General features: G+C 34.0%; 1 long non-coding RNA gene across 1 annotated transcript; it reads left to right on the top strand.

The window, feature by feature from the left end:
* The first annotated feature begins 5,068 nt into the window (after window positions 1-5,068).
* Window positions 5,069-8,257, top strand: LOC136065117 (uncharacterized). The gene is made up of 2 exons (XR_010626759.1): window positions 5,069-5,977; window positions 7,814-8,257. It is a non-coding gene; the product is annotated as an uncharacterized LOC136065117 (long non-coding RNA).
* The last annotated feature ends 211 nt before the right edge of the window (window positions 8,258-8,468 follow it).

Here is an 8,468-nt window from a genome sequence, read left to right as displayed (position 1 = left end):
TCAAGAAAAATACTATGGCTATGCATTCTTCTTGTTAGTATGGGCAATTATATTCACTTTGGTTTTGCAGTCAACAATTTTGCATACTCTTCTTACTGATTCGGCTCGTAGTTGTAGCATCTCTCTGTCTCTAAAATGTAAATTGCACCCTCAAATTTTGATTGAAATTCATTTTAGTTTTTTAACTTTACTTTCGTTCAATTGAGTTATCTAAGTTTCAAATTTATTCAATTAAGACTTTTAGTCTAATTCGAATAAAATTTTTTCGTTAAGAATACAATTAACTAATGAAAATGGATTTTTTGAAAAAATAAATCTCACATAAATGCCTAAATTTTTAATGAAATGCCTAAATTGAATAAATTTAAAATTTAAAGGACTCAATTAGAGAGTGTAATTTGCATTTTAGCTAGAAAAAAAAAAAAGAAAAAAGAAAAAAAGAAAAAAAGAAAAGAAAAAAAGAAAAAAAGAAGTATGTCATACTACGGGAGGTTGTTGCAGAAGAGTCTTCCACATTATTTCCTATATATCATTTGCCTTGCTAGAAAGGTGTGTGGTATTATGAAGGTGGTGTACTTTCCTAAACTGTCAAATATAAGCAGAAAGAAAACAGAACCACTAGGAAGAGAAGGCACCCACACGCATGCCATAGCACTTTTGCACATGGTTGTGAGACATTCTTGTCCAAATCCACGCCATTTTCTAACCTTTAGAGCATTTGCTTAATTTTTATGAGATTGATCAACCTAGCAAAATATCAGGTAAGATTACAAAGAATAAACTGATTTATATGGTAGTAGTAGGATCATGCACTAGGCAAATAAGGGTCACTACCATCTCCAATAAAATGATGGAAATCAAGTCAAAGGCATGCTGTAATTTTGATACATTTTTCCATTCTTTGTAAATTCTTTTTGACCATGCTAAAGATGATTTGCACGCTAGCTAGAGTTGATAGGCCAAGAATGTATTGACCTCTTGTGATAAATTAACCAATTGATTTAGCCAAGTTAATTAGTTAATTCAATTTTCATGCAATATGTGTGGTAGCACAAACAAATCACCAAATAACTAAATATACAGTAGAAAATAAATTGACACAGTGATTTGTTTTCGAATGGGGAAAACTTATACAGCAAAAACCCCACTGGGTGATTTTAAGGTCATCACTCCCGAGAATTCACTATTATCATAACAAGCGGTTACAAGTAAAGGAAACCCAGTACCTTATAACAACCTACAGTTGAACCGTTAACCCAATACCCAATTGGACTTGTTCTGTAGTGACAATCTTTCATTTTCAATGCACGACTCCTAGTACGTGACTAACCAATAGATGCGCAGATCCCAATACGCAACTTAATCACCAACTTGAGAAAGATGTTGGCTGCAACGTTCTTCAGTTCATCACACGATGAAGATCAAGAAACTCCTTGGTCATAAAACCCTACGGTGTACAAACACAGTAGCTTCTTCAAGAGAAAGATGAATTAGGAAAAATTCTGTCTTCGGTCACAATTTGCATGAACAAAACTTTGCTCCACACTTTTTCAACTGTACTACCTTTGATGGCCCTTAAAATAGTCCTTATATATGTTTAGGGTTGTGAGAAAAGAAAGCCCAAACATACACCCATGGATTGGATGAAAAACAACTCTAAAAAATAGAGTTTCATAAACCTCGGTAGATAGCCATCTATCGAGATACCTGTTGAGCCACGGGCTGAAACAACTTTTAAATCTCGATAGATGCTAGCTATTGAGCTAGCTGTTGAGTTTAAAATCCAGAATTTCTTCATTTGTTTCTTGGACAGACTTGCATGGCTTTAACACTTGAACTTGACACCTTGTTCCTTGAAGTGTTAAACACATCTTAGATCTATCCAATTACAAGTAAAGTGCGTTTTGTCAAATAATTAGCCAATTACATAAAATAGTGACATATGTTCCTAACATTGAATCACACATTTCCTAACAAGAGTGATGCAGGAGCAAAACCAAAATTATTTTAGATTTTATATTTTCATATTTTTGTATTTTTCTAATAGAAAATTTGACAATTGTAGACTTTTATTCGGTAGGGATTAGATTTGAGATTAGATAGGGATTGGTATTTGAGTTCAATTAGAATTAGTTTTGGTATGTTGTTATCTTTATCTCTCTATTTTCTAGTTCTAGCTCTATAAGCGGTGTTTATTTATCTTTTTATTATTCACATATTGGATTAGATTATGAAAATATTTACACAACACTTCTTTTTTTTGTCAAAAATTTTTCTCTACTTTTTTCTCCGTTGGAATTGTAGTCTTGGTTTATTGATTTATTTTTACATTTTTATTTTTTTTAATATTATTAACAAAAGAAATTTTAAAATCATTACACATAAAGCTACAACCAGCAGTTTTGCTTAGAATCAGCCACCTATTTCTATTGTTTAACTTTAAAACCCTATTAAATATTTTGAATTTGATTGTGCATTTGATATTGGCTTGATTACATCACATTTGATATGTTTTACATATTGGGAAGAAGCTTGATTACAATGTGAGTTTCATTTTTCCCTTTATTTTTTATTTTAAATTGTAGTTTTATTGAGTTTTATTAATTTTTTAGATATATTTTTTGGTGTGTAGGGTTGAAGAAATTGGGTTTGAGAATTGTTTTAAGAAAACCTAAAAGAATAATTTCTAAATTTTATATACTTTATAATGATATACAAAATGTTATAAATAAGTTTTATAAAACAATTGAATATTTTCGCTCACTTACCTTTTGAATTTCTAGGAAAAGTTGTATTGTTTTCATTTTGATACTGTAAAGTTGTTATTTACAACTATATGTTTAGTTGTCTTATATTCCGTGCCAAATTTGATTGTAATTATATTCAATATGTTGTACCCCGTATTTATTGTGGGATTTCATTGTAAGGGTTGTGTGATAGAGAGAGTGGTGTGAAAACTCAAGCATTTGAAGACTGAAGAAGGTTTCGTGGGTATCTCGCGACTTAGCATCCCGTGAAGTATATCATGTGCCCTGCATATGCTGGAATGCAAAGAGTCAGGCCAGATGGAGACAGCTGTGTCTCGCGAGTATCTCGCGGGTAAGGCCTTCTCGTGAGACACCCGCGAGGCATTCTGTTCTGCCAGCCTATCCAGTCTAATACACACTTTTTGTGCCTACACTATTTATACCCACATTACCCACAAATGTAAAGGAGAGCTTCTGAGAGAAAACCCTAGCCAAACACCTTGAGAGTTAGAGATTGTTATATCCACAATCCTCTGCACATTTGTTTTGGGAATTTCCTCATCTCCTACCTTTCCATTTCCATACCATTGAGAGGTTGATAGCGCACACACTTACCACACCATTTGAGAGTGTCAAGTGAAGTTTTGGTACTATTGGGAAGCATTGGAAGAAGCCTAGAATGGCAGATGCAACATGGAGCTTGTTGCGGGATCCGGAGAACTAGACAAGACACGGTTCTAAGAAGCCTTGTTGGAGTAGGAGGTTGGAGGCTTAGGTACAAAGGGTAGATTAGGCTTGGAGGGTCTCTTGCTCACCCTTGTATCTCAACTGATTTTCTAGTGGATCGATTTTTGCTTGGAGGGCGGCAAAGAGGTTTTTCACCGAGTTCTTCGGTTTCCTCTTCGATAACATGTTTCAGTGTTATCTGTGTTTGCATCTCTCTTCTCTACTCTTGTTCATTTCATTTTTACTATTGTGTTGCTTTAAATATGGATTAGAGTAGTTGTCTTGCTTATACGCTTGTGTTTACACTATTCTGCACTTAGTATTAAGTTAGTGTAAAATCAACCAAGCCGTAACTTTAATTTGGGGGTCTAAACAGCTCATGTGTTTTTGACACTTTTCCGAGCTTTCAGATAGAACAAAAATTATATATTACATTTGTGATTTTTCCTATATCAAATGAAAATATGATTATAAAATATGTTATTCTTAATTAAATTAGTCCAATTTTCAAAAAAATAAACTTAATGAGACCACCCTAAAAGGATTACCATGTGCAACGCGCAGGGCCGCGACTAATTATAGTATTTTTCAAAATCAAAGGACTAGTTCATGAAGTATCTGCCATACGACAAGACTTAGGAAATCTAATGAAAACTGTTTGAAGACTTGGCAACTCAAATGAAGGGAGATCAAGTACCACCAGAACTAGATGTTGACAAAGAAGTGCAAGTGTCAACCACATCCTCAACCTTCAAGCATATAGAGTCTACTATAGAGTCTAAACAACAAGAAGCTTCTATACTTGAAGAATCCTCTACCATGAATGAAGATCCAAAGCTTGATGAAGTAAAAATTGTTGACATGCCAGTTCCTCTAATCTATATCGATATATTACTAAAAGCTGAAGTGTAGTATTTAATATTGTTACACTCAAGTTGAGCCACATCAGCAGCTATGTCATTACCATTTTTTTTTCTTGAATATGTCCTACTATTTAAAAATAGTTTTCGTATCTATTATTACTAAAAGCTAAAGCATAGAATTTAATGTTTCTATGCTCAGGTTGAGCCACATTAGCTGCCATGTTATTACTATTTTTTTTTTCTTGAATTTGTCCTACAATTTAAAAATAGTTTTCATAAATTTAAAAATAATAGTAAAAAGAAAATAATTCCCAACCCTATCTATTACATGGTTACAATTTTAAATGACATCCCTTTGAGCTCCATGATTACAATCTCAAATGGCAACCTTTCAACTTCCTAACACCAGACTTTGGCTTTCTAACTCCATCTCTTTCTCTCTTCACACTATATTAACACAATTTAAAAATAGTTTTCCTAAATTAAAAATACTAATAAAAAAAATAATTCCCAACCCTATCTATTACACGGTTATAATTTTAAACGGCAACCCTTTGTACTCCATGATTACAATCTCAAATGGCAACCTTTCAGCTTCCTAAAGCTATACTTTGGCTTTCTAACTCCATCTCTTTCTCTCTTCACACTATATTAATACAATTTAAAAATAGTTTTCCTAAATTTAAAAATACTAATAAAAAGAAAATAATTCCCAACCCTATCTCTTACACAGTTACAATTTTAGACGGCAACCCTTTGTGTTTCACGATTACAATTTCAGATGGTAACCCATTGTGTTCCTTAGTTATAATCTCAAACAGCAACCCTTTAGCTTTCTAAAGCCAGACTTTGGCTTTCTAACTCCTTCATCTCTTCCTCTTCTCACATTATATTAATACTAAAAAGCTAGATGATTCAGTTCAAGTATCGCTAAATCCCAGTTGCTCTTGACCTCTATTCTTGTTAGGGCTGTCCAGATTGATCCGGTAACCTGACCCACCCGAAGAATTGACTGGATCCGACCCGAATCCGGTCGACTCGACTGCTCCGGCGGGTCGGCGGCGGGTCTTCACCATCAGAAAACTGATTCCGGCGGGTTGGTTTCGGTTTTCCTCCCCTAAAATCTGAAAAACCTGAACCGACCAAAAGATTTCCAGTTCCTGGCCAAAATTTCTAGAATCTGACGATGGTTTTCTAGAATCTGGCGATAAATTTCCAGAATCTAGTGAAAAACCCAGATTTCGGTTATATTTCCCTTAGATCCAGTGAGATTTTGATCGGATCTGGCGAAATCTCATCAAATCCGGTGATATTTTTCCCGGATATGGTGAAATCTCATAGAGTCTAAGTGAAAAATCACCAGAATCTGGAAAAAGTATCACCGAAATTTGGGTTTCTTCACCGGTTTTTTGTTTTTTTCACCGTTTTCTACCGTCTTCTCAGATCTATGACTTTGACTGACCCGCCCGCCACCCGTTGATGGTTTGAACCGCCCGACCCGATTACTCCGGCGGGTCGGCGGCAGGTTCATTTTTTCCCCACCTGATTCCAGCGGGTCGGTTCTGGGTTGGGCACAAACCTGACCCGGACCGACCCGTGGACAGCCCTAATTCTTGTGACTGTCCCGCATAATAGTTCAATGTAAGGATTAGATTAATAGTATTATTCTTTTTTATTGTTTATTTTATTTTATTTTATTTTTTTTTATAAATTTTGTTACTACATCTTTTTTGTTGTGGGTCATGTATGAGTTTTTATGTATTTAGGTTATGTATTTGTACTAATATATGATTGTTTGTTTCTGTGCTTAAAATTGATTTGGGTTTTATTTTTTATGTTTGAAATGGTAACATTATTGGTTTATATTGTGTAATCAGTGTTATAGAGTTTTAGTAGTATCCGTGCGATAGAGTCTTAGTAGTTAGAAAATTGAATGACAGAGTTTTAGCAGTATCCGTGCCTGCAAAAATCCAATTGAATGGTGTAATCTGTGCCTGTGGATTTTCAATTTGCTAAGGTGTTTTAGTAGTTAGCGAATTGAATTATAGAGTTTAAAATTCAATACTATACTCAAAACATGATACTTCTCATTTTTTCTTAATCTCCTCATTTAAGTGAATCCCTCAATCATCATTGAAATCGATTTAAAATTCCTTCTATTAGCTTTGATTGTACTCTTGGCCATCACATGGATATAAATAAAGCAATTACATGCCTATTGCTTTGGAAGGAGATTCCCTTGTTGGCCGAATAGTTTAGGTAGCCAAAAGAATATTTGGCTCTAAAGTGGATGATATGTAGAATTGTTTACTGAAGTAGAAACTACAAGTGAGAGAGTTTGAACAGTTTGCATAGATATTGTCTAATGAGAGAGGCTGACCAAGTTATGTAGATATTGTTTAATAAGAGAGGCTAAACAGTTCATGTAGCGTATCATTGACATTGGAAATTTGTATTGTTGTTGCATTAGTATAACTCAAGCATGGCGTGAATTACTAGAAATTTGTATTGCAACTCATTGCTATTGGTGACCACAATTTGTATTGCAACTCATAGCTGTTGGTGGCAATTTTTATCGCTCTCTTTATTTGTTTGGGTTGGTTGAAATAATTAAAATTTACTGGTGATATGTTATTAAGTTCTTTAGCGTGGTGAATCCCACAAAAATTGGTAGTTACATATCAAGAGTTCTTAATGTTGGCCTTCTTGGGCCTCTATTTAAGGTGGATTTGCTCAGTTTTTATGAACTCAATATATGTTCCAACATGAATATATGGTCCGATAAAAATTATTGTACCAATTTCTAATTGAGTTTGAATTTGAAGAAATGTTGGTATTCTCAAACACTAATAATAATTGGAGTTGAAAATATTCTCATGAACTAGTTGGTATGAATATCCTTTGCTATAAGTGTCTATTTAGAACCGAAACTTATGTCCTTTGTAGCAAAAGAGAGATATCGGGTTTTGTGCAGAACATCAGATATACAACAAAGAAATAGAAAAAAAAAAAATTTAGCACTTCACTGTCCTTATTTATTTTGGTGGTGTTGAAGTTGTTTAATTTGGTTTAGTAAGCAATATTACGTATTAATCTAGCTCAATTGAAAAAAAGTAAATTAGATTATATTCTTGATGATATGCTGTAGAGCATTCGATCAATTATATTTTGGTATTGATCAATTTTAAACTCATCCACATATTTATATCTTAATAAAAAAAAATGTATAATAATTTTAAAATTTAAGTACTATTGCAAATTTGCATAAGCATATGTCAAAAGAAGTTCATGGTGTTCCGCGTCTCTATTAAGTTAAGTTTATCATTTTATTAGTAAAAGAATAACAAAAGAAGCCACAAGACTGATGACTTGCATAATTTGGCATAATTTATCACTTCTCAACTTTAAACTTTAGTCTAATTTTATTTATTTTTGTTGATTTTAGACTTCATTATTGTTATTTAAATTTTATTGCAGATTTGAAAGAAATAAAGATTTAACCAAATAAAAGAGACATGAAGCAGCTAGAGAGAATATTGGGCTGAACAGAGGAATGTTTTGGGCTGAAAAGGGCAGCACGACTGAACTGAAAAGAGAGGCAGCTGAACACTAAAGAGGGCTGAAACAGAAAAAAAAAAAAAAAACGTTGGAGAAAGAGGCTGAAAAAGAGCCACGTTTTGGGCTGAAAAGAGGAAGATTTTTGGGCTGAAACAGAGCAACGTTTTGGGCTAAAAAGAGGGACGTTTTTGGGCTGAAAAAGGGCAACACGTTTAGAGAAAAGGGAGGCGCTGAACTGAAAAGAGGCGCTGAACTGAGGAGAGAAAAAATACGTTCTTTGCTGGACAGAGAGCGCTGAAACTGAAAGAAGAAAAGGGAAAAAAACGCTGAAAGCTGAACCAAAGAAAAAGGCTGAAACAGAGGGGCTGAAAAAGGAGAAAAACGTTGAAACAGAGGGGCTGAAACAGAGGAAAAAAACGCTGAAACAGAGGCTGACGCTGGAAGAGAGGCTGAAGTAGAAAGAGACGAGAAGAAGCTGCGAACGCTGAAGCAGATTTTTTAGCGTTAATTTTCCTTTCAAGTCTTCTCAGAAAAATTATGGTGAATTCGTTTATGTTGAATTTAATTTTTAGCA

The sequence above is a fragment of the Quercus suber genome, unplaced genomic scaffold, assembly GCF_002906115.3.
Source record: "Quercus suber isolate HL8 unplaced genomic scaffold, Cork oak 2.0 scaffold_854, whole genome shotgun sequence".
Taxonomy (NCBI): domain Eukaryota; kingdom Viridiplantae; phylum Streptophyta; class Magnoliopsida; order Fagales; family Fagaceae; genus Quercus; species Quercus suber.
The sequence above is the reverse complement of the archived record's forward strand: the minus strand, read 5'-3'. Positions and strand labels throughout refer to the sequence as shown.